The 27,600-nt window shown below is 38.0% G+C and overlaps 1 long non-coding RNA gene across 2 annotated transcripts in view; it reads right to left on the reverse strand.

The window, feature by feature from the left end:
* LOC138984186 (uncharacterized) overlaps positions 1-27,600 on the reverse strand; it is a 509,093-nt gene that overhangs the window by 164,509 nt on the left and 316,984 nt on the right. For both annotated transcript variants that reach the window (XR_011461445.1, XR_011461446.1), the window contains exon 3: positions 20,103-20,237. This is a non-coding gene — a long non-coding RNA (uncharacterized lncRNA). The remainder of the gene's footprint in view (positions 1-20,102; positions 20,238-27,600) is intronic.

Below are 27,600 nucleotides of genomic sequence, written 5' to 3' on the forward strand. Positions count from 1 at the left end.
GCTGCTAAGTCACTTCAGTCGTGTCCAACTCTGTGCGATCCCATAGACGCCAGCCCACCAGGCTCCCCTGTCCCTGGGATTTTCCAGGCAAGAACACTGGAGTGGGTTGCCATTTCCTTCTCCTACGCCCAAATCTTCTGGAGAATTGTTTAACTATGGCATTTCCTGACCCTTCCCAGACAGACTGATCAAAGTCTCATGGAGTGAAGTTTAATAATATGAATTTTTCCTGATTATTCAAGTGCACATGACATTGTGAGAGACACTGCCAGGAAAATAAAAAAGATGCCACCCAACCACAAAACGCAAGGGAAGAAATTAATTTTCTGCTTGTCTCAGAAAACACCCGCACTTGGAACCCTTTTCACCTGGCACTACAGACTGAGCCACTAGAACTCCTTAAATTAATGAGAGACTTTTCTAGCAGAATTTTCAATGATTTGTTCCTAGTCCCTGTCCTGAGAACAAATTATACAGAAACATAAACAGATGGTTTTCAGTTATCTGTTTTTTAAACAATCTAAGTAAACTGAAAAACACAATGTGTTATTATCAAATAACAGCTGCACCAAAATTTCAGTTTCGCTAAACTGAAATTCAAGGTCATTTTGAAAGAAGGAGAAAGAGGTTTTTAATTGAAAACCTCTTTTTAATTGAAAGCCTGGGTTAAACTCTAGGCTAGTTATATTGTTTCATCAACTACTTTGGTCAGTTTTATAAAATGGAAATGTGCTTCCTTCTTCTCCTTTCCATCATCATCTTCCCCACTCCTATTTCTATCCTTTTTGCCCTGCCTATTAATGACTCTATATCTCTACCTCTTGAGCCCACTTCTAGTTGCTTTCTCACTGAGCAGGTTTGGAAATCATTCATTTCCTCTGAGAAACTTGGTATCTTGAGTGGCCGTTTCTGGAATTCTTTGCTCTTTCTAGTAGGAAGTCTGGCTTTACATATACCCAAGTGCAGTAGCACATGTGGGTCTGATGAAAAATTAAATGGACAATGAACAGGATGATCCCCAATTATACTGTATCTATTTCTCTTCTAATGATTACACTAACTGTCCTCCTCTCATCAGGAAAGCACTTTCAGGTCCCTGGAAAGGGATGAGGGTGAAATGCAAAGTAATTGGCCACATTAAAACTACGAAAAGATACGCCCTCTACTGTGTATTGTATGCCTTTAGTTATGACTAAAGGCTTAGTCACAGACTGAGCTTATAGTCATAGACTATGAGACAAGACTATGAGCTTATTTCTTACCACCATTATTTTCAGAAGGCACTGTTTCTCATGTCCTTTCGAAGTCTTGAGATAAGCAGAAGAGGGGTAAGACTGAGGAGCAGAACATTGACACTGAATTGGAAAGAAGAGGAGACAGGTCCCGGGGCACCTGTACTGCCCTGCTGAAGATCTGGGCATAACACAAAGGAGGAGAAGGTACTTGAGGAGAAAGCCTTCTAGCAGTAGGCACCTTGTAGAAGCCTTTCCTACAAATGAATGTATCATTTAATTATATTAACCTCAAAAGATCTCCAAGTTGCCCATTAGTTTCCAAATAACCATTTATTAGGACTTCCACTGGATAACAGTTAAGACTCCGAACTGCCAAATAACCATTTATTCCCTGGTTTCTCCTATTATTCTTTTCCTTTGTACTACTTCATTTAAGGGAAAATTATCATTTAATAAAAATACTTCTTCCCAAACTCAACATGGAGCTGAATCAAGTAATGAGTTGAGATATTAACAATAAATTTATTCCTAAATTACAAATAATAATAATACTAACAATCAAGTAAAAATAATACTAACTGTTCAAAAGCACAAAATCTTCAAAAGAAATCCTTTACTTCCAAGTAACAGGCAAATCACCCAGAAACCCAGGTTAGTACTTAAACCTCATTTTAAAGTGGAATTTTTCTATGAGGCTGTGTAACTTCCCTCATGTGACAAAACAAACAAACAAACAAAAATTGAATGAAATCTAAAAGTCGTTTTTCTTTTCTCCTATTCAAAAAACTTCCACTTCCATTAGAAAGATAGATTATTCATCAAAAGGTGCAAAAATAAGGGGACACTAATTTGGAAAACAATATATGACTGAATGTCTATGCCATTCCTTACCTGTAAAAACCTTGACTATAGAGGGGACAAAATACTAAATGTTAAAAAATGAAAACATGTTCACAAAATGATTTCGTCAACAGGGAACTTACAGTCAGGGAAGATGTAATGAAAATTTTGGCTCACTTAGACCCTGCTGGGGTTCCTAAGAAATGGTAGGAGGACAAAAGCTGTTGGATAGAACTCAGGACCACAACCCAGCTGTTAATTAAACGTGATACTGGATGATACACAGGTTTCATGCCCCAGAGGACTGTGCTATTGGGACCAGAGCCCTGGGACTTAGATTTTCTAGATTTCAGGCTGCAAACCACCCTACCTAATCCAGGTAGACTGACAGTGCCTGGAGTAAGATGTGGGTAGAGTCACACGCAAAGACTAACCAATCCTCACCCCTACAAGACTAATCAAAAACTCAACAGGCCTAACCAAGAGTTACCAAAGTTAAAAGTAAAACCTTGGGAAGAAGAGCATTATCCTGGTTAGGGGTTTGGGGCAGAATTTCTGCTTGGCATGTTATCTACAGGAAGAAGAATTTGATCACTCTCTTTTGCCAATTCTATTGTCCCTGTCTTTGCTAATCTCGCACGAGAAATAACTCATTGGCTCTTTCCTAACCAATCTTCCCCCCTTATGCTCCACTCTCCTTCATAAGACATGACGGGTCTCTTCATGCCACGCATTCTTCTAGGAAGCCCTGAATAAGCAGGCAACTCCATCCTAGGTTTATATGTTAATACTTATTTACTAATATGGCTGTACCTCATGTAACATGATGATTGAAAAGAAGAAAAAAGAAGAAAGCTACCTTTTCTCACTACACTTCCTATAATTTTCATGTTGTATTTAGCATTACTATAGAATATGCCTTCTTTCCTTCTGTATGATAACCAATCAGAGCACATGTATGATAACTCCCCATGGAAAAGTATTAATCTTTAAAAACTGTTTCAAATAGCTATCATTTTAGCATCTAACACACTTGAAAAGAAATAAATTTGTCAAATTTAGGGGAGAAAAGGAAACCATAAAATGTTAGAAAACATGGGTGAAATTATCTATAATCTTGGAGTAGAAAAGCATAATCAAGCAAAACACAAAAATGAGGAAGCTAATATCAATTACCATTAACAACACAAAATATGTGCCCCCACTGTTTATATTATTCAATTTTACCATAGGTCTATACAATAGTTGGGAAAAATTCTTAAATGAATTAGCTCAAAAATTTTTTTTAAACTGAAACATTCAGTTAGCATCCTAAATTCTTTTCCCTCACAAAGAATACAGGGATTCTTAGCTGGGGCTAATTTCCAAGTCTGTCTATGTGATAGAAGTCATTGCTACTGTAGAATGGAGAAAGGGAAAAGCTTAGTTAAAGCAAGACATAAAGAAATGGGCCAGTTTTCTAACTCCGTCTTTTTTGATTTATTCATTAATACACCAGTTTATAAAAATGTATGGTTTTCATTAAGTTCCCATAAGATCAGACTAACCCATGCTGAGAGAGAGACAAGTATAACACATTATAAATGCATCCATACCTTTTTACCCTTTATTACTGCAGAGAGATTCTAAAGAAACTGAGAGACTACAGTAACAGGAATAAAATAACCTATTTCATTAACTTCCATTCCTCTGGATTTTAGCACCATTTTACTTAATTTTTGTGGACATGCAAATCATTTTTAGTTTGCACTATCCTATATGACAGACTAAAACTCAAATTTCACAGAAAACAACTCACCTCCTTTTTTTTTTCCTTTTCCGCTGTAATTTTTTTTTTTGATTCCCATCCTTTGATTCAAATGTATTTCTTTTCTTTTTTTTTTTAATTTTATTTTATTTTTAAACTTTACATAATTGTAATAGCTTTGCCAAATATCAAAATGAATCCACCACAGGTATACATGTGTTCTCCATCCTGAACCCTCCTCCCTCCTCCCTCCCCATACCCTCCCTCTGGGTCGTCCCAGTGCACTAGCCCCAAGCATCCAGTATCGTGCATTGAACCTGGACTGGCAACTCGTTTCATATATGATATTATACATGTTTCAATGCCATTCTCCCAAATCTTCCCACCCTCTCCCTCTGCAACAGAGTCCATAAGACTGTTCTATACATCAGTGTCTCTTTTGCTGTCTCGTACACAGGGTTATTGTTAGCATCTTTCTAAATTCCATATATATGCATTAGTATACTATATTGGTGTTTTTCTTTCTGGCTTACTTCACTCTGTATAATAGGCTCCAGTTTCATCCACCTCATTAGAACTGATTCAAATGTATTCTTTTTAATGGCTGCGTAATACTCCATTGTGTATATGTACCACAGCTTTCTTATCCATTCACCTGCTGATGCACATCTAGGTTGCTTCCATGTCCTGGCTATTATAAACAGTGCTGTGATGAACATTGGGGTACACATGTCTCTTTCCCTTCTGGTTTCCTCAGTGTGTATGCCCAGCAGTGGGATTGCTGGATCATAAGGCAGTTCTATTTCCAGTTTTTTAAGGAATCTCCACACTGTTCTCCATAGTGGCTGTACTAGTTTGCATTCCCACCAGTAGTGTAAGAGGGTTCCCGTTTCTCCACACCCTCTCCAGCATTTATTGCTTGTAGACTTTTGGATTGCAGCCATTCTGACTGGTGTGAAATGGTACCTCATAGTGGTTTTGATTTGCATTTCTCTGATAATGAGTGATGTTGAGCATCTTTTCATGTGTTTGTTAGCCATCTGTATGTCTTCTTTGGAGAAATGTCTATTTAGTTCTTTGGCACATTTTTTGATTGGGTCATTTATTTTTCTGGAGTTGAGCTGTAGGAGTTGCTTGTATATTTTTGAGATTAGTTGTTTGTCAGTTGCTTCATTTGCTATTATTTTCTCCCATTCTGAAAGCTGCCTTTTCACCTTGCTAATAGTTTCCTTTGATGTGCAGAAGCTTTTAAGGTTAATTAGGTCCCATTTGTTTATTTTTGCTTTTATTTCCAATATTCTGGGAGGTGGGTCATAGAGGATCCTGCTGTGATTTATGTCGGAGAGTGTTTTGCCTATGTTCTCCTCTAAGAGTTTTATAGTTTCTGGTCTTATGTTTAGATCTTTAATCCATTTTGAGTTTATTTTTGTGTATGGTGTTAGAAAGTGTTCTAGTTTCATTGTTTGACAAGTGGTTGACCAGTTTTCCCAGCACCACTTGTTAAAGAGATTGTCTTTAATCCATTGTATATTCTTGCCTCCTTTGTCAAAGATAAGGTGTCCATATGTGCGTGGATTTATCTCTGGGCTTTCTATTTTGTTCCACTGATCTATATTTCTGTCTTTGTGCCAGTACCATACTGTCTTGATGTAATTTTACCTTATAAATTATACTGATCATGATTCTTCTCAGAGTCTAGTCCGGGTGAAACTTGGTAAACAATTTAAAATTTCAGAAGAAAGTTTAAGTAGCAGTAAGGGAAAAGGAAATATGGTATTTGTTATGCAACTATTATATAAGAGATAGTGCTGTGCTAGACATTTTAACATGCCTTAGAGCTCTTAGTTTTCATAATAAGTATACAATGTAGTTATTCTAATCTACATTATTTTGGATGATTTGACCTTAGTCAACTATAGCTCACTAACAGCTAGTAATTGATAGGCTGACCTTTGAACACTGGTCTACATAATTTAAGGATTAAGAGTGGAAGGGAACACATCAATAAAGAGGGAGGGAAAGTAAACAGACCTCAGGGTTAGGGTTTAAAAGTGTTCAGTGCAAATGCCTTCCCAATTCCTGTGTTGTCTTATCTGCAAAAAAAGGAGAGATAATAACACAGCCTAATTTACATGGTTATTATGAGTCTCAAATAAGGTAATGTTTGTGAAAATCACTTTGCAATTGAAAAGCATGATATGAATTCTTTGTATAGCAATTACCCCAATGAGGTCTCTGTATACACAAAATAAAGAGCACTTGATAAGAAAATGAAAATGCTTCAGAAAAAACTATGGAGAGGAACAGATGGTTACATAGATGATATATAATGACATAATAGATGAAATAACAGATGAGAACTTCTTACTAAATTACAATGGACTGTTTATACAATTCTGAAAAATACATTTATCTGTCTCTTTAGGGTGTTTTATGCTCAGTAATGGAAATAATAAAAGAAAACATTCAGTAGTTTAATTTTAAAGAGGAGGAAAAATCTAGGAAAGCTCAAGTGAAAACAGAATGCCATGAGAAATAGAAAGCACAACAATCTAATCACGGAAATATTTTCAAGTCTGGGGATCAAAATATGTACTTGACAACACATTTTAGGCTCATGATTTCTGAAATAAACTATTTCTTAGATGCTGCAAAATCATGCTATCTTTAGAAGATAAACTATTGTAGAATTTGGAACAAAGGATTATGTATCTGTCAAAGATGGACTCTACACATTGCTATTTGTGAAGGTGTGCGTCAGCTGAGTGGAAAGATTAAGCAAGAGTAATGCACTTGGGAGGAGAAGGCAATGGACCCCACTCCAGTACTCTTGCCTGGAAAATTCCATGGATGGAGGAGCCTGGTAGGCTGCAGTCCATGGGGTCGCGAAGGGTCGGACGTGACTGAGCGACTTCACTTTCACTTTTCACTTTCATGGATTGGAGAAGGAAATGGCAAACCACTCCAGTGTTCTTGCCTGGAGAATCCCAGGGACAGGGGAGCCTGGTGGGCTGCTGTCTATGGGATCGCACAGAGTCGGACATGACTGAAGCGACTTAGCAGCAGCAGCAATGCACTTGGGATAGACCTAGAGATTAGCATACTAAGTGAGGTAGTTGGAAAGAGAACAAATACCATAGGCTATCACCTATATGTGGAATCTAAAAGACAACACAAAGGAATGTAAGCAGACTCACAGACACAGAGAACAGACTTGTGTTTGCCAAGGGGGAGAGAAGGATTGGGAGTTTGGGATTAGCAGAAGCAAACCAGTATATACAGGATGAATAAACAGCAAGGTCCTACTGTTATATTTTATATATATGTTATATATTATATATATAAATATATATATATATATTTAACTGAATTACTTTGTTCTATACCAGAAATTAACACAACATTGTAAATCAACTATACTTAAACAAAATTTTTTTTAAAAAGATTAAGGTACACAAAACCAATCTAGTTTGCTCCTTTGCACACACAAGGAGAGCACAATTGTTTTTAAAGCAAGGAACAAAAACAAAAAACTCTATATGTCTAAGTAGATTCAGTCGATTCCTAAAATTATCTCGTGCAGGATATGTAAAGAGAAATATACATTGTTTTCAGAGAAAGGACATTGATGAAGACTGTGTTGATCTGAGGTAGAGGAAAGGATTAACTCATCCAAGGAGTGATTTGAATAAAAGCTCTTGCAATTCTAAAACTCAAAGGTATTTTGTAAAACTGTTTTCTGGGAAGGATGAAAATCTATCTACTCACTTAGGCAAATCTAGTCACTCCAATCTGAAAGACTACTCTAATTAGAAATGAAACATTTGGAAAAACATACTCAAAGGGTCCTATGGTCCACATGGTCAATTTACTAAGATAAATTGCTGTGTTTGCATAGGTGCCATCTTAAAATCTATGTACAGTTATAAAAAAGAAACTAACTTAATATTCTTCATCCCTACACCCACACAACAGTATAAAAATCCACTTTTAATTAAGATGTATGCATAGAACTTAAATATTTTAAAATACCTTGACTGTTCACTTTTATTATCAAAACCTACATAATTTGGAGGAGATTTTCCTCATATTTTATGCTATTATTTCAAATATTTATATTGCAGGTATATTAAACATAAGTACTAGTTATTTTTGTACCTCAGTTTGTCCATCTAATACAGATAAAAATTGTACCCATATTATAGAATTTCGGTTTTGAAGATTACCTAAAATGAGTAAATATTAACTCAATATTAACTAAAATGATTAAATATTTATAAAGTGTTGGCATTTGGTTGCACTCAATGAATCTTCATTATAAAATATCGTATTACAAAAGTATTTTATAAGGTAATTTGAAACAGCATAGCTTATAGTACTCTAATGGTAGAAAGCACAGAGGAACTAAAGAACCTCTTGATGAGTGTGAAGGAGGAGAGTGAAAAAGCTGGCTTAAAGCTACATATCAAAAAAACTAAGATCATGGCATCTGTCCCCATCACTTCATGGCAAATAGAATGGGAAATGGTGGAAGCAGTGACAGATTTCCTCTCCTTGGGCACTAAAATCACTGCGGATGGTGACTGCAGCCTGGAAATCAGAAGATGATCGCTTCTTGGCAGGAAGGCTATGACAAACCTAGACAGTGTGTTAAAAAGCAAAGACATCACTTTGCCAACAAAGTGTCCATATAGTCAAGGCTATGGTTTTTCCATTAGTCACGTATGGTTGTGAGAGCTGGACTGTAAAGAAGGCAGAGCACCGAAGAATTGATGCTTTCGAACTGTGGTGTTAAAGAAGACTCTTGAGAGTCCCTTGGACTGCAAGGAGATCAAACTAGTCAATCCTAAAGGAGATCAACCCTGAAAATTCACTGGAAGGATTTATGCTAAAGCTGAAACTGCAATACTTTGGTCACCTGATGTGAACAGCCAACTCATTGGAAAAGACCCTGATGCTGGGAAAGACTAAAGGCAAAAGAAGAGGGTGACAGAAGATGAGATGGTTGGATGGCATCACCAAGGCAATGCACATGAACTTGGGCAAACTCCAGGAGATGGTGAGGGACAGGGAGTCCTGGTGTGCTACAGTCCATGGGGATGAGAAGAGTTGGACACAACTGAACAACAGCTTAGGCCAAGTACTCCAGTACCAGGATATGCACACAAAATATTTGAATGACCCCAAGTATTGAGACTTCTGCGGACAAACAAAATGAACAAAGCCCTCGTGCCAGATAATCATATGACATTCAGAGTCCTTGCCAGCATTTCTGGGCATACCTGAAGTTGAGGAACTTGTGTGCTGTTGTTTAGTCACTAAGTTGTATCGAACTCTTTTGCAGCCTCATGGACTATAGCGGGCCAGGCTCCTCTTTCATGGGATTTCCCAAGGAAGAATACTGGAATGGGTTGCCATCTCCTTCTCCAGGGAATCTCCAGGATTCAAGGATGAAACCCACATCTCCTGCATTGGCAAGTGGATTCCTTACAACTGAGCCTTCAGGGAAGCCCAACCTGTGTGTATCGAGGTGGAATTTGTCGCAGCTCCTTTGAACAACTGTCCCAGTTAGGAACCATCACTGTTCCTCCCTGCACTTTTCTTCCCTTATCTCAAGTGTGAATACAGTCTTCTTCCTCCTCACATCCTGGGGTAAAATTGTTACAATGCGGTTATAATTACAGGCTTAAAGAAAGGTTTGAGGGAAAAAAAAAAAATAATAAAGCAAGGCAAACAAACAAAATCTTTAAACCCCAACAACCCAGTACTCCTAAAGTGCTTTTGACCAGGCCATCTCCACTGTGGGGACCGTTGGTAAGTCCCCAGCTGCTTCCATGTGCGTCTTTTCCTGCCGGGGCTTTCTCCTATCTTTTCACTGCCCAGAGTCCTCCAAAACACTGCTCCCTGAATTGTATCTCCCTTGAATAGCCAGGGGCATGTTAAAAAATTCTCGTACTTTATTATGCAAAAGAGTTTACTTTCCTTAGAATGTAACCTTTCTTTCTAACAAGTCTGGGGGCTTCCATTCACAATTAAAATGTGTCCCTAAACAAAAGTCTCCTCTATTTTCTTTCACACTACAGAATGCAAAAATATTTGGAGTTTAAAATATAATATTGTTGCCCAGCTGTATGTATCTGCCTGCAATGCAGGAGACCTGGGTTCAATCCCTGGGTTGGTAAGATCCCCTGGAGAAGGAAAAGGTAACCCAGTCCGGCATGCTTGTCTGGGAAATGCCATGGGCAGAGGAGCCTGGTGGGCTATAGTCCATGGAGTCACAAAGAGTCAGACAGGACTTAGCAACTAAACAACAACAAATTAGATTCTGTTGTTTATAGATATACACACAGTTGAAAGTGAAAGTATTAGTCACTCAGTCATGTCTGACTCTGCAACCCCATGGACCCACCCGAAGTTGGAATAGTTCACTCCAGTAAAGAACTTTTACTTCATATTTTAATTATATTCTTACTGAGTATAGAATGCTAGGTTAACAGTTTTGTCTCAGGACTTAAAAAGATGCCACTCCTTTGTCTTCTTACCTGCATAGTTTCTGAAAACTTCTAGCTAACTCTCCTTACTGCTTTATCAGCATTCTCCTTCTCCTTGATGGGTATGTCTGCCTCTTGCCAGATTCAGGGTTGGTTGGCTGTTTTACAACTTCAATTCTTTGATGGATTCTTTAAAGTCATGAATGTGCAGTGTGTCTGGATTTTTACTTATTGGAAGGATGGGAATGGCATTCTTTGCAACTTTCTATACCTCTGAGCTTAAACTAGAAGATGGATGGTTCACCTCAGAATTCCTCTATGTTCTAAAGTTACTCTTCTAGGAGTAATAGAAGTAATAGGGGTTTGGTGCCCATTTGGACTCACTGATAATTCAGTACCCTTTGATATTTTTAGTGGAATGAGTATACTCTTGGCTAAGAACTGACCTTGCTTATGCAAACAATATATCTAAAAAACCATAAAGATTTGATCAGAACTTTGAAATATAGTGATAGAAGACCATCTCATAATCTCCTCAGAAAACACTGGGTCATAAGAAAACTCTATTAGAAATATTTTCACTTATATCTATTCTAAGCCACTTTAGTCAACATCTAACTCCTCCATTTTTAAAGGGGGGTGTTTTTTATTTTCCCTTCTCATCTTAAAAGGTTTTCAGCCTTGTTTTGGAAAGTCAGAACATACAAATGCTTTCTAAATAGACAACAATACTACCCACTGGAGGAGATGCTCCTCTCTGACTGCTTTGCCAATTACTTCATTTATTTTGGGTGAGGAAATAGATCTGAATCCCTGCATGAGCAATTCCAAAAAAAAACACAGAATCTTTTATGTCTTCATATGCATACATACTGAAGATTTCTCAGTTTCCTCAACACCCTTGTTTGCCTTCAAATATCCCTTCAGAGACTATCATTTCTGAGCAACATCTATGTCTCTCTTGATATGATTCATCTTATATTGAAAGGCAACCCTGATGGTAAATTAATGCTATGTACTGGCCTCTTCTAGAAAAATATAAATTGGGCATTTAATATTTTAAAGTATAAGGCAAAGATGAAGACCTGTAAAACTTGCTTTTGTTTTAAATGAGTTTGTAGAAAAGATGATTTTTGTCATAGCACTGTGGTATTATTGCTTGTTTTTAGTAGTTGTAATACATTTTGTTTTTAATGTTCAGTGAGCCAGATTCTCTGAAGAGCTTAAATCCCAACCTAGAATGTTAATTCTCTGAACCTCCAGGGTATCATTTGGTGTGCAGCTCTGTGGGGTATGACTGCTGTAGTGCAGTCAAATAGTTGGCGAGGACTTAATAAATACTGTTGACTAACTTAAATTCAGGAGGCCACGGACAATAAACATGGCCAAATCATGAGTATAGAAGCACTAACACCAACATAGAAATCCAGACTGCCATAATGGTAAAGGATTTGGGAGGATGACAGTCATGATACTAAGACAGTTTTAAGCTAAATGTCTTATTCCCAATCCCTGTGCTACTAATAGGGCTATACCCCCAAATTCCATGTGTGTGGTATATGACCAATGTAGGCAATAGAAGGAACTTGGAAGCAAGGTCAGGGCTCTAACTACATAACCATTAATCATTCTTGGCCTTGACATAAAGGATTTTAATATCCACATAGGGAACCATTTGAACCATCAAGAACAACTTTTTCTAACAATAAAAGTAAAGGATTTTTGTTAATCTGTTTATAATGGACCAATTCTATCAAAAAAAAATGCCTAAGGCTCAAAAGACTTGGTACAGAAGCATGTGACACAACTGTGGATCACACAACACTATTTGGGAATGTTTTTTGCTTTGCTGTTTTGGCTTTTTGTTCATTTTTATTTTGCAATGTGCTTTCAATACTGTTTTCTTATTTTACTCTTAAAAAATCATAGTAGATAGTGAGAGCATTTGATACTAATCTAATGATTTATGGTTTTCTCGACCTTCTTCTCCCACCAGGATGCAAAGTGGCAAAGCCAAGACTGTCACTCAGGAACTTATGGCCCATCCCTGGGCTGCCTTTGGAAGCACTGACCTTGGAAAACTATGTAAACACAGTGATCATTTTAACTGAAATCATTTTTTAACGTTCAAAACCCTTCCTTATAGATGGCCATTTTAATAATCCAAAATGATATTTAATTTAAATAATAGAAAACTGCTTTTAGTTAAAACTAAGTGGCCTTCATAAGTAAACTTTTTTTTTTTTTTCTGGAGTGATAAACTACTAATAGAAAACTCCACCAAATTATTACACTTTTCTTCACAACTTCACTTTGTTATAGAGCAATACTATCTGTAGGAGTCATTCTTTAACATTCATCATCAACTCAACAAAACTTCTCTTCATTTTTATGTATCTTTGATGTTTACATTGTGAAGTACAATATATGCAATTATTTCTTGGATATAATCATTCAGAATTCAACTCCAACTTGCAATTGCCCAAAAATGAAATAGCAAACACATCACATTATCAGGAAAAAAAAAAAAAAAGTGGAGGTTTATTCCAAGGCAACAATGTAATGATTGACTCTGGCCACTGAAATTGTCATGCTATTGATTTTGCAGCAAATGGTGGCTGATCAGCCCCTATTCTTTGAGACCTATTCTCCATACTCATATCACTTAGACTTGGGTATTCTTGTGCTATTGTTGATTACCCAAGACAAATTCTTTTTAACCACTCAAAAATAATCTATGTTTCTGCAACAATGAGTGTAATTGACAATCATGGCACATTATTCACAGTTTAAAATATCCTGCCAAAGAGGATACCCGGGATGCAAAGAACAAGTGCACAGGAGTGTAAGAGAGATAACTTCAGCATCCATGGAAAGAATTAAGGATTAAAGTGGGACAGGCTTGGCTGGTCAGAGTGGGGTGGGGAGATGAAATAATAAAAAGAAAATTACAAAAGTTATAAATTCAGTTGTCAAATATGCTCTATAGGAGTAGAGATCATATGTATCTTACTGGCCGTTGGATACCCAGAGGCTAGCAAGCATAGTTTCTAACACACTGTAGCATTCAAAGAAGATTTTTTGAATTTTGTACAGGAAGAACATAAGCAGGAAGGCAAGATTAATGACCAAAGAAATGGAACCTCTGAAACTACAAGGTCTCATTTCAGTTTATTGCTAATAAAGACACAAACAAGAATATTATTTTGGTTCGGCTTTGTATTTTGCACTTTTCAGAGCATTTTTACCAATAGTATCCCCTCTGACCTTTGGACTTAAAGAGAGACCGTAGAGAAAAATCCAGCTTCCATATACTTAACTTCATCAGGATTCTAATCTGCTATAATTCTGTCAGTCTCACACCTTAGGTAGTGAGGAATACAGCAGAGAAAGGAGGCCAGTCTGGAAAGAAACCCATTATTTTTTACTTTAACCATAAAACCCCCAGAACAATCAGTCTTACAGAGTAATTGTGAGGAACAATAAATGTAGACATCTCTGAAGTGCCCTAACAAATGTATCATCCTTTCCAAATTTCTTTTCAGTCTCCTCTCTTCAAGTAGGCACCAATGGAATGAAACAGTATATTTCTCAGTTGGGGCCATTAAAAGAGCAGTTGCCTCCCAAAATTCAGCAGTGCAAAAGCACAACTGGAAAAAATTATTTTTCTTAAGTAAAAGATAACTTTGACTTACAAATTTTGGACATCTGAAGCCTTTCGTGACAAGAGAAAGAAATGATCTAGGAAGCCTCTGGGTATATTTCACCAAGTGGGCTCCTGGCTCCTGGTATCCAAACTGGGAAGCCCATTTCTAAGGGCTTTAAATTCAGATGCTAAGTAGTTCCTAGATATTCTGTGCCCTCCAAACAGCAGCACAGGATTTGTTTTCAGTTTTGAACAAACACAACAATTCTATCAAAAAATATAGGGAACATCAATTAAAAGACAGACATCTGGTAAGTGACAATTTATCCAAGTGTGGAGCATCTAAAAGACTCCTAAGTCAGAGGACAGTCTCATCAAGAAACCAATCAATCCAGTTGAGCATAACATACTGTGAATCTCTCCAAACTGGTAGGAAGAAAATGATTCAGGGTACTAGGAAATTGAGTATTTAATGTAAATTACTACAAGAAATATTCTAATTTAATACATAAGAGAGTTGATTAATGAAGAAAAATTAAAATATATCCAGTTCATCTCTAGGTGAAAAGATTTATAAAAATTCATAAGTTCAGAGAATGCCAACAGAGATATTATAAGGAAATGTACTTTAGAGTTTTTTAAAAAATAATCCCTAACTTAAAAATACACTATCACTATAGGAACTTCTACGTGCCTCTCCCCTCATCTGTATCTTTACTTCTTACTCCTGGTGAGTATAATGGCAGAGGCATTAATAGAACTGGGTGACTCAGATAATCAGGTCTGAAATTTACAAACCTCTAAAATGTTAGCTCAAATGGTAAGCCCACTGGAAGGACAAGGAACTTCGGAGATTTATGTTACTGGATTGGATATTAAGAACAAAAAATATAAAATAAGCAAAATGGAAATAGTAAAGGGAGGAAATATATTTTTGAGTAAAATTAAAATTATCCCCTAAGATCTATGAATTACTGATTAGAACCTCAGAAATCATCACTGAGTACCCACAACATAAAATCTAGAAAACAGGAAATGAAGAGAAACATGTTAACTGCATAATTTTCAGTGTTGTCTAGTTGAGAGAATATGCAGACTCTAGAAAATCGGTTGCCAATCTTTGGGCATAAATATAACAGTGACTTATTAGAATCATCCCTTAAAAATAAACAAATAAAGAATAAACCAAACTCATTGTTATGGACTAAATGCTGTGCCCTCCAAATTTCATATGTTGAAATCCTAACTACCAATATAATGATATTGGAGGTGTGGCCTTTGGGAGTAATTAGGATTAGATAAGGTCATGAGGTGGGGTCCTAATAATAGGATTAGTACCCTTATAAGAAGAGACACTGGAGAAGGCAATGGCACCCCACTCCAGTACTCTTGCCTGGAAAATCCCATGGATGGAGGAGCCTGGTGGGCTGCAGTCCATGGGATCGCTAAGAGTTGGACACGACTGAGTGACTTCACTTTCACTTTTCACTTTCATGCATTGGAGAAGGAAATGGCAACCCACTCCAGTGTTCTTGCCTGGAGAATCCCAGGGACGGGGGAGCCTTGTGGGCTTCTGTCTATGCACAGAGTCAGACACGACTGAAGTGACTTAGCAGTAGCAACTGGTCTTGCAAGCTATACTTGAACCCCTTTCGTGAGAGGAACTGGCTTCATTTTCAGGCATTTCCATTTGATCCATTTCTGGGCCAGACACTATCACTCTGCCCTATAGCTACAAAAAAGCATCTGCAAACCTCAAGATAGAATTTATCAAACAACTATTATGTGATAGATGTTTTCACCTCAGAATGATATTTTTTCTACCTTACAGATACAGACACTAAGGCTCAGAAAAATTAAGTAATATCCTAATGATCAGATCTTTAAGCATCAGTGGATCTGGGGACTGATTCCACATCTCTGAACTCAACAACTATTTTCTTTTCACCACACCAGTGATCTCTAAACTATATTGATTTTGAAAACAGATGACATTAAAAAGTAAGTATAAATATAAATACTTATATATTCCTTTTAAAGCCCACTTTGGAGATTGCTGTACTTTATCACATTAGCTCCCTTATACTCGAGAGACAATAAAAAGCTAGATCAGTGAAAGTATATTCATATTGAAAAATGCCGGAAACTAACATTCTGAAACAATGATTATTACTCTGAACACGAAGACTAGTAAGTCTACTACTTTAAAGATAATTTTCAACAGAACTACAAGCTTCAAGTGTTAAATTTTTAACCTTAGGAGAGTCATACTGTATTAATATTTCATTAGAGAAATGTCAAGGAAAACTTGAATCACAGATCTGATGCTGGGGTCACTGTAAATGGTTCCTTTCCTTTTGGAACCAATGGATTAAAAGAGTCAATAGAGTTAACTCAGGTCAGTAATGGGGTGGGGTAGAGTCTTGACTACTGTAGCAAATTAAACTATTTAATTAAAAACAGAGTTGTTACTATAAGCATCTTTATAAAATTTTCTAACATATTCTAAAACTAAGATCATGGCATCTGGTCCCATCACTTCATGGCAAATAGATGGGGAAACAGTGGCTGACTTTATTTTTGGAGGCTCCAAATCACTGCAGATGGTGATTGCAGCCATGAAATTAAAAGACACTTACTCCTTGGAAGGAAAGTTATGACCAATCTACATAGCATATTCAAAAGCAGAGACATTACTTTGTCAACAAAGGTCCGTCTGGTCAAGGCTATGGTTTTTCCAGTAGTCATGTATGGATATGAGAGTTGAACTATAAAGAAAGCTGAGTGGCAAAGAATTGATGCTTTTGAAATGTGGTGTTGGAGATGACTCTTGAGAGTCCCTTGGACTGCAAGGAGATCCAACCAATCCATCCTAAAGGAGGTCAGTCCTGGGTGTTCACTGGAAGGACGGATGTTGAAGCTGAAACTCCAATACTTTGGCCACCCGATGTGAGGAGCTGACTCATTTGAAAAGACCCTGATGCTGGGAAAGATTGAAGGCAGGAGAAGAAGGGGACTACAGAGGATGAGCTGGTTGGATGGCATCACCGACTCAATGGACGTGGGTTTGGGTGGGTTCCGGAAGTTGGTGTTGGACAGAGAGGCCTGGCGTGCTGAGGTTCATGGGGTCGCAAAGAGTTGGACACGACTGAGCAACTGAACTGAACTGAACTATGTTAACTATTTTCTTTCTGTCCTAAACTGCTATGCTTTTCAGGTAGCAGGAGAAAAAAATCCTAGATGTCTACAACTAAATGCTGCTCCAGAGTAAATTAAGAGGCACCATTGAGGCAGGAGAAGGCAAGTTTTAAATAGAGACGTTCGTTGATCTATTACGATTCAGAATAGTAAGTAAAAATTAATCCTTTTTTCTATGTGGGATTTTCCTGCTGTGAAACTTACAGGAGAATAATAACTCACTAAGCCTCACTTTTCCAATCATTATTTTGAGATAGGATGGTTTTACACTAAAATGTAAAATTCTGTAATTACCGTGTATGTGTCACTTGTTCAGTCCCATTAAAGCAAAAGTCAGAACAGCAAGAATTGTCCCTAGATTCAACAGATGACAAAGACACTTCCTGAGGTTAACAACACAGAGAGAAATCTGAGCTATGCCCTTGATATATGGGCAAAGAACCAAAACCTGGGAGAAAATGTGGCCTTAAGCACCCCAAGAGGCATAAAACTCAAAGAAGTCATATAAGAACTTTAATTATATTTGCAAAAATAAAATGCCAGTCTAATAAGAGATGGCTTGAAAACTTTAAAAAGAGATAAATCCCTCATACCACAAAACTTGTAGAAGAATCTTCTACTTGTCATGGCCACTGGGGTCATGTCTCACTTTTGCACTGTCCAATGTCCAGTTCCTCCTTTTTGTATCTACGACTACTATAAATTATCCTCCCAAACTAGCAAAATGTCACTTAAAGTAAAAGTGGTTTGCTTATATTCTTATATTTAACATTTTTAATGCATCCCTTCCAAATAAAGGAAGAATTCAAAGCATTCATCATTAAAAGGGACACTGCACCAGGTCTTCAAAGAGAGGAGAAAAATATGAACACTGCTTTAAGCGCTCAAGAACAAATCAGGTGACTCTCATAAATAAAGATGGTCTTTTTTCCCTCCCATTTCGTGCACCTTAGGTTTTCACAATGACAGATACAAGATACACAGAGACATGCAGGGAGGAGCAGAGGCCATTTTCAACACTTAGAACATTCCCTTTTATTTTCAAATGTCATAATGCCAAAGAAAAACATTCTCAGATCCAAAATCAAATTAATTCTTTAAACTTTCCTCACCCAAAAATGGAAAATATCTAAGTGTAGAATTTTGAACCCTGTTATGGCAAAGACTTAAGGAGCAGGGATGACATTCTTAAGCCAGTGCAAACTAAACTTTAAAAACTCTAAAGGGACAAGTTTTCACCAGGCAAAGAGTCTGGCTCTTTTCTCTGGTAACAGTAGTCTCTTGCTCAGAGTCATTTAATTAAGTGGGAGCACTTTCTTTATGCCAGCGGGTTTTCAAGAAGCTAAGAAGCAGTGAAATGAGAGCTCTACTGTTCACATTTGGACAAATGTAGGCAACTCAGATTCTCTTAATCTTGGAAGCATGAGCCTTTCCACCAAGATGAAAATTTTTGCATTAAGCAAATATAAATAGGAAATCTCCTAGCATCATTAAGTACTCAGAGTTCATTAAAGTCACGGTTCAATTAATCATTTGCTTTTAGAATATTTTTCTCCAAGAACAGGGAAATGTTTAACAATAAATTTTAAATTATCCAAAATATTCTCTTTTGCCTTTATACATTTTCTTCATATAGCATGTCTCTGAAATTTAATAAAAGAAAGAAGTATTATGTGAATGGATTGCTTTCAAATTTAACTTAAGAAAAACTCAGTCACAGGAAGACATTTTTGCATTTTGGTAATTTGTATGCAGGTCACCGTCTCTCACAATGAGAAACTGTGTGATAATAGAAGGAATTCCAGGCTCCATGCCGTGGCCCTTGATTCTACATAATAATCCGTATGTCTGAACACCAAAATAAAAAAAGGAATCTGGACATTCCCTCAGAGTTCGTTGAATTTCCTGTGTTGGTTATTAAGCAAAGTTACTATTCAGTCCAAGAACAGGCATACTTCTGGGTGCATGCTCATTTGTTTTTAAAAACCCTACTGGGCACTATACTTCCTTCTCCATTATTCCTGCATCGCTCACCCTTAAAAGCTGGATGGTAATTAATCCTATAGAAAGAATTAACGATGGCCTTGGGCCATCACCAAGAATCACTGGTTGTAACACAAAAGCATTCCGTACTAAGAAACGTGTTTGCATTTATGGTTTTTCTAACGCGTTCAAATGAATGTTCCTACGTCATAACTACATCTGTTTGGATGCCTTTTCCCCCCTTGGGTAAATGAACAAAGGGGCCTGTTCTTAGAGCTTGCCTGATGGAAATTAACAGTCTACTTTCATCCTTGCCTTGTGTAGCTTTCTTTGAGTTGCTGTTTCCTCATGCTTTCTTTCATAAACTAGTAGAAATCTAAAAATTATCACTAATTTGGTACCTTAAGAACACTAAGTGAATAACAATCTCCATCAAAAATAAAACAAAAAATTAAAGGAGGAGAGAGATTAGAGACATACTCCAGGGTAGAAAACTCATGGAAGTGATGACGCACTGATTAAGTGTTCACATTTTTCATCAAGTATGTGAACTTGCAGAATGTGATTGATTGATGTACCCTGTAATGTAAATTCAATTTGCCCTTTTGGACTTGCCTGGGAAGTTTGCTATTCAAGACATAAATTTCTTCAGTTTCAACTTTTTATATTTTATGCATGCTTCTAAAAATCAGGGTGTCCGATATCTTGCCAGTGGGCATATACAAATGAATGGTAAGGTATATAAACCGGCTGAAAGAGAATTCCCATCAAATGTCAACCAGGCCACTGAGACAAACAAGTCTTCATTTGTTAATAAGCTGTGTACAATCAGAGAACTGAAAGTCAACCAAGGGTTTCTCACGAGTCTGATCATGAAAGCACAGTATTAAAATCCAAAAGAAAACAGAAAAAAGTTGTGGGTACACAGTTTTAGAAAATAAATGAAAACAAAATGTACTTACACTTTTGCTCCGGGAAAGCAAATCACAGGTATTTCTTTTCATGGTGGTGCTTTAAGTAATTTAAACAGGCAATAGTTGTTTCCAATGTCACTGCTCTCACTGCAACAATTATCCACTCAAAAGCCAATTGGCATTCTGAAGAGAAAGGCAAGGAAATGTTTAATCAAGTATATGAGTTACACATGCACTTTGAAATGCTGTCTTAGAGTGGGACAGTAATTCTTCAATTATTCATCAAAACAGGCTAAAATGGTGCTGTGTCTAAGCCGTAAAAGTACACACAAGCAACATTTCCAAAACAGCTTTTGTTAAATGTAAGTTAGAGATTTCAGGCACCATCTGTTTTTCATTAAATATTTAAGTCTACATTTCTAGTGGCTGAAAAAAAAAAAAGGTATGGTAGTCACAACCTAAAGTCACACGTATGAAATGAAGATGCATACTGACTTGGGTATGTCCAGATTCTAGCTGGTACAGCTAGGACTCCTCAGTTTTCCAGCTAGGGATCGCTAAAGTAGCTTTGTTCACTGCTGGAATCTTACCCACATCTGAAAGCCCTCTGACCACGGCATCATGGCCTCTTGTTTCACTAGCAATAATCTGCAGTACATGGAAGACATCCCAGTGGCTCTTCAGTGAATTAGTGACCTCCCTACCCATTCAGTTCAAAGAGGTTCCAAGGAATGCTTGACAGAAATTGTTTACCTAGTCAAGCAGCAACTATTATCTTAAGAATATTCCACAGCAGCTGCCACAAGAAAGACATGATAGCCACATTGCCTATTCTTCACTTCCACTAAGAAGATGATTCTGTGTTTTGAGCTTTGAAGAAAGAGCAAAGAGGATAGTTAAATGTGTTGTGTCCCATTTCTGACATTCAGCTATATCTGGACATAGATTAGAAGCTCATAGGGTATATTGGCATGTAGGCTGAAGTGCCTTTCGGGAAAGAAGCTCGCCTAAGCGAAAGAGGATGAGGCAGACAGTCCTGACCAAACCACAAGAACTCTGACATTGTAGGTATAGACTGATCTAACCACAGCATGTAATTCTATCACTTAGATTTGTTCTAAGCTTCTCAGAAGACTTATGTCTGAGGGTGAATGAAAACAGTAGCAGTGAACAAGGTCTGAAGGAGTTCGTTTTGCTCAAATGACTGAAAAATATCACAGGGCGGTGTAGTGTGAATTATACAATCAAAAAAATAATCAAAACAAAAAAACTATATGTACTTTTTAAAAAAACATATAAAACTAAAGGAGAGAGGACTCCAGGGTACACAGTCTATGTGGGCCTCTGGGGGGAGGCCAGCTCGCAGCAGCAGGAGAACCCTGCCAACCCCACCCTGTCCAACCAGTGGACAGGTTCCTTCACTTGGCAACCCACAGTATTGCTCTCTCAAGGCTCAAAGATTTGTTGGGACACATGTGAGTCACACCTCAAAATTTATGAAAATAAAAGGGAGATGTTTTTAAGGAGGCCAGAGACCCCACAACAGTACATTGGAGCCAGAATCAGAGAAATAGCATTTATTATTGCTCAGAATATACCTAGATACAACTTGGGGACCCAAAAGGCACCAAGGAAAAAAGTATTTTTCTGGGGTTGATTAAAATGCTTGCCTGAGATTAGAGGAAAAAAAAAAAGTACAATCAAATGTGAGTGGTTGGAATAAATATGGTCACTTTGAATGTGAATGGATTTTTTTTAAGGGAGTTGGGGTTAGAAGGTGGAACAGACCCACAAATGCTAAGTTCTCAGCTACTATACCTCTGGGAATTTAGTCACTTTCAATGTTTAGTTATAATGCGAAACATTTCCTCAGTTCTCAGAAAATGTGAAATTATGTTATTCACCTAGATCAATTTAAGAAGTGAAGATAAATAATATAAACTGTGAACTAAATATTTCATACATAGGGAGGGAAAAAATCAGTAAAATTCTTTGGGAGGCTTACACACTGTATCAGAGAAAAACTCATTCGAAATATTGAATTATTCATTCAGTGTTTAATGAAAACCCTTAAGGGTAACCATGGAATAGCTGCCCCAGTGGACTAGTGACTCAGTGGTTTTAAATTAACTAATCAGTCAAATTTTTAAAAAAAGGATTTGATCTGATAAGGCTTGCTGAATTAATCAGGTTTTTAGCAAATTTGCCTTGACATATTTAAAGACCATCATTAAGAGATACTTTCCCTTAGGAATTTAGAACCTGTAGAAATCTGAATAGGCTTTCCACAATTAATAGGATTTAATTGAAAACTGACAGTAGATCCGATGACCTTTCTCAGTCTGCATATCTAAAGGAGGCAATATGGCCTTGTAAAAGAGTATGAACCTTGACACCAAATAGGTTAGAATTCACCTCTCCAGTGGAATTCTGTGCAGCTTGAAATAAGTTACTTAACCTCTCTGAGCTTTTTTCAGATCTGAAAAAGGGCTATAATAATATTCGTTTGGGTTTGAGTTTAAATGAACTAATGTGTATAAAGTAGTGTCTAGGAGACAATGCTAGGCTCTCAACACCACCACCATCATCATCCATCATTACTAACTTTTTTCCTCTTAATATCAAATAGCAAGCAACCACAACATTTTTCCCTTAAAAGTCTAAAATCCTTCAATTAAAGAGTCTTAGGCAAATATACTATCAATTAAGCAGTAATGAATAACATACCAGTTCGGGTCCCAGGAGTAAACAGAACACAATTTTACTAGGATCATTTAAGGAGGATTACGTAAAGAGACCGTTTTAAAAGACGTGAATAGGACAGAGAAGTCCATAAAGTATGGTGAAGTAGCCAGAGCTAGCTGTTATGGAGTTTTTACCACCTCAGGCTAAAGGGACAAGGAGAGGGATGGGTCAGTATTCCCAGACAATTAGCTGTCAGAGAATGGGCTGCCTTGAGAAGGAAGGTTATTGTCTGGGACATAGCTAGCCTCAGGTGACTCTGAAGGGCAAGAGATGAGGGAATACACTCTCCTCTACCCTTCTGATCCTGCTGGGACTTCCCACCAGCCAAGTGCAAGGAAGCCAGAGGGCAGAGAAAGCTGCTGCCTACACCTCATTGGCCAGCCTCCTGCCAGGCAAAGTGATTCCTAGGATGGGGCAGGGAGGAGGATGTAGCTGAGGGGACAGGAAAGCTGTTGCACACAAATCTGATCTGCAGTCTATGAAGAAGATGGCACTTTCTGCCATCTCATCTCAGCAGAAGAAAAACATCTATCGTTTATCTTTAATCCTTTCAACAACTCTTGAGGTAGATATTGTTATTAATCCCCATCACAAAGAAGATGAAAAAAATCAGCTTCAAGAAGTAGGTTGCCAAGGAAATAGCAGCAGAATCAGGATTCAAACCTGATTTGTCCAACTCCAAAGTCCAATTTTTTGTCTATCCTAATATATTGCTTTGCTGCCAAAATCATGGATCAATGCATTTCTTTAAAAATTGAAGTATAATTGATTTGGAGAAGGAAATGGCAACCCACTCCAGTATTCTTGCCTGGAGAATCCCATGGACACAGGAACCTGGTGGGCTACAGTCCATGGGGTCGCAAAGAGTCAGACAAAACTGAGCACACAGCACGTAGTTGATTGGCTCAGATGGGAAAGAATCTGCCTGCAATGCAGGAGACCTGGGTTTGATCCCTAGGTGGGGAAGATCCCCTGGAGAAGGGAATGGCAATCTTCTCAAGCATTCTTGCCTGGAGAATTCCATGGACAGAGGAGCCTGGCAGTCCATGGGGTCACAGTCAGACACGACTGAGTCACTAACATGTCTACTTTCTCTATAGTTGATTTACAATGTTATATTAACTTCAGGTATACAGCAAAGTGATTCTGTTATAATACAGACAGACAGATAGGTAGATAGAGATGTATGTGTTCTTTTTTAGATTTTTTTTTTCCATTATAGGCTATTACAAGATACTGAATATAGTTCCCTGTGCTATAATTAGGCTCCTGCTGTTTATCTATTTTATATATAATAGTGTGTATCTGTTAATCCCAAACTCCTAACTTATCCCTCTCCCCCTGCTTTCCCCTTTGATAGCCATAAGTTTGTTTTCTATGTCTATGGGTCTATTTCTGTTTTCTAAATATATGATATCACTTAGATGTAGAATCTAAAAAATGACACAAATGAAGCAATGCATTTTAATTTCCAACAAGTGGTAACCTCTGCAAGCATCAAAACTGAGCCCAAACCAAAAAATGTTTGATAAAAATAAATCTCCTCTCAGCAAGGCAGTTATCTTAGCTCCTACAAATTCCTCCCTCAGCAAAGACAATGCAGTGAGGCAGCAGAAAGGCTTTCTCCCTCCAGGTGCAGTAAAACACCAATCAGGTTGGGGGAGACACACAGGCGATTTCATCACTAGAGGAGTTTTCACATAAAAGTTAATTAGGGAGAAGGAAGACTCAGCTCCAGCAGAAAACACACTTTAGGAAATAAAAATGAAGAGAGTAGCTAAGTCAGATAGTGGGTGTCGGCACATTCAGAGATGGAATCTGAGCTGGAGCACCAGGATAAATTTGGCTGCTTTGATGCAAGGAAAGGGAGTTAAGTTCTTTCCTGGAGACTGAGAATTTACAGAGTGGAAACACCTCACCTGTGAGCCTTCTCACCTGGGTGTCGAAAGAAATAGGTTCCACTTGTATCAGTGTCATATATATGAGCTAGACAGTGTTAGGAAAATCCCTTACCTTTTTATTTCCACAACCCACCTTATCAGGTTGCCTGGGGTGAATTTGATAATATCTGAGAAAGTTTTCTGGAAACTATAAAGTTCCCTGCAAATGTCAATCAATTCTATTCATTTAAACAACAAATGTGCCAATGCATTCCAAATATGAGTGGAAAGGGGTTCTAACTATTCGCAAATATTAGAGAGGCTATTAAAAGTATTTTATATATTTCAGAGGAATTTTTTACATTCTTCATTTACCTCCCTTGGAATTAACATTTTTTTTCTTCTGCATGATAGTAGATATGTTTTGATTGCTGAATTATAAAGCTGCTGAAATGCATTAATTTAAAATATGTATTTATTGAGCGTCTCATGTGTGTGGCTCACAGGTTAAAACGTCTGCCTGCAATGCAGGAGACCCGGGCTCGATCCCTGGGTCAGGAAAATCCCCTGGAGAAGGAAATGGCAACCCACTCCAATGTCTTGCCTGGACAATCCCATGGAGGGAGGAGCCTGATAGGCTACAGTCCACGGGGTCGCAAAGAGTCGGACACGACTGAGCTACTTCACTTTCACTTTTTCATATGTGCTAATCAGTTCAGTCAGTCAGTTCAGTCACTCAGTCGTGTCCGACTCTTTGCGACCCCATGAATCGCAGCATGCCAGGCCTCCCTGTCCATCATCAACTCCCAGAGTTTACTCAAACTCATGTCCATCGAGTCGGTGATGCCATTCAGCCATCCCATCCTCTGTCGTCCCTTTCTCCTCCTGCCCCCAATCCTTCCCAGCATCAGGGTCTTTTCCAATGAATCAACTCTTCGCATGAGGTGGCCAAAATATTGGAGTTTCAGCTTTAGCATCATTCCTTCCTAAGAACACCCAGGACTGATCTTCTTTAGAACGGACTGGTTGGATCTCCTTGCAGTCCAAGGGACTCTCAAGAGTCTTCTCCAACACCACAGTTCAAAAGCATCAATTCTTCGGCGCTCAGCTTTCTTCACAGTCCAACTCTCACATCCATACATGACCACTGGAAAAACCATAGCCTTGACTAGATGGACCTTTGTTGGCAAAGTAATGTCTCTGCTTTTGAATATGCTATCTAGGTTGGTCATAACTTTCCTTCCAAGGAGTAAGCGTCTTTTAATTTCATGGCTGCAATCACCACCTGCAGTGATTTTGGAGCCCCAAAAAATAAAGTCAGCCACTGTTTCCCCATCTATTTGCCATGAAGTGATGGGACCAGATGCCATGATCTTCGTTTTCTGAATGTTGAGCTTTAAGCCAACTTTTTCACTCTCCTCTTTTATTGTCATCAGGAGGCTCTTTAGTTCCTCTTCACTTTCTGCCATAAGAGTGGTGTCATCTGCATATCTGAGGTTATTGATATTTCTCCCGGCAATCTTGATTCTAGCTTGTGTTTCTTCCAGTCCAGCGTTTCTCATGATGTACTCTGCATAGAAGTTAAATAAACAGGGTGACAATATACAGCCTTGACGAACTCCTTTTCCTATTTGGAACCAGTCTGTTGTTCCATGTCCAGTTCTAACTGTTGCTTCCTGACTTGCATATAGGTTTCTCAGGCAGCATGTCAGGTGGTTTGGTATTCTCATCTCTTTCAGAATTTTCCACAGTTTATTGTGATCCACACAGTCAAAGGCTGTGGCATAGTCAATAAAGCAGAAATAGTTGTTTTTGTGGAACTTTCTTGCTTTTTCGATGATCCAGTGGATGTTGGCAATTTGATCTCTGGTTCCTCTGCCTTTTCTAAAACCAGCCTGAACATTTGGAAGTTCACGGTTCGTGTATTGTTGAAGCCTGGCTTGGAGAATTTTGCTAGGCAGTGTACTAATTTCTCAGATGTCCACCAAATTTTCCAGATTCAGGGAGAAAGGATTCTGAGGATACAGTTGCCTATGAATGACCAAGGAATCTGTGTCTCCAATGTAATGTCTTCTCCACCTCATCAAGATAGATTTGTGTAGGGCGGCAGAAAGTAGACATAAAAGTGAAACCAGGATAGGTACCCTCTTTTCTTTATTAGATTCTAATCTAAAAGGAAAATACTAGAAATGGCACATATAAAAAAGTTTATCACTATAAAAGATCATCAAATGAACTGCAATAGAAATGAACTCAGTTTATCAAAGAGCATGCACCAAAATATGTACAGGCAAGAAATCAGGAGGCAGCAATGCAAGAACTAAATGCTAAATCAGTTAAAAGAAAAGAAGCTCATCAGGGTATAAAAATCAGATTTTTCATGACAGTGTGAGTTGTCACCATAGCTCACAAGTACCTGCTAATTGGCACTTCCCACACATATGGTGGATAAATTAGACATCTGCCTCAGTGTTCTTCTGCTAAGTCTGTAGTAGAGACAAAGGAACAAAGTAAACTTCTACTTTCCAAAGTTGTGAATTAAGACAAAGGATACCTTCTTGGTTCAGATTTAAACGTTACCATACTGGTTTCTTATTTATACCTCCTTTTTTTCTAGGGTAGCCTGTGAAGGCTGTCTGTTATCTGAGTGCCTGCTAGAAGCTGTAGAATCTGAAATCTAGAAAGAGTTCACAGTGTAATGAGGAAACTGAGGTATAAGAGTGAACTTGATCTGCCTAAGATCATAGAGCTACCTCCCTGGACAAGGCAGAAGTTAGACTGAGGCCTCTGCACTGTGTCCAGGGTTCTGCCCAGCTGAGGAATTTGGCTTGGGCTGGGGTTCTCTTAAAACTCACTCTATACGCCAACCCACTGGCCCCTCTCAGCGTGCCCAGCAAAGCTCCACAATTTGGTTCTTGCTG

Source organism: Bos mutus, chromosome 20, assembly GCF_027580195.1.
Source record: "Bos mutus isolate GX-2022 chromosome 20, NWIPB_WYAK_1.1, whole genome shotgun sequence".
NCBI classification, from domain to species: domain Eukaryota; kingdom Metazoa; phylum Chordata; class Mammalia; order Artiodactyla; family Bovidae; genus Bos; species Bos mutus.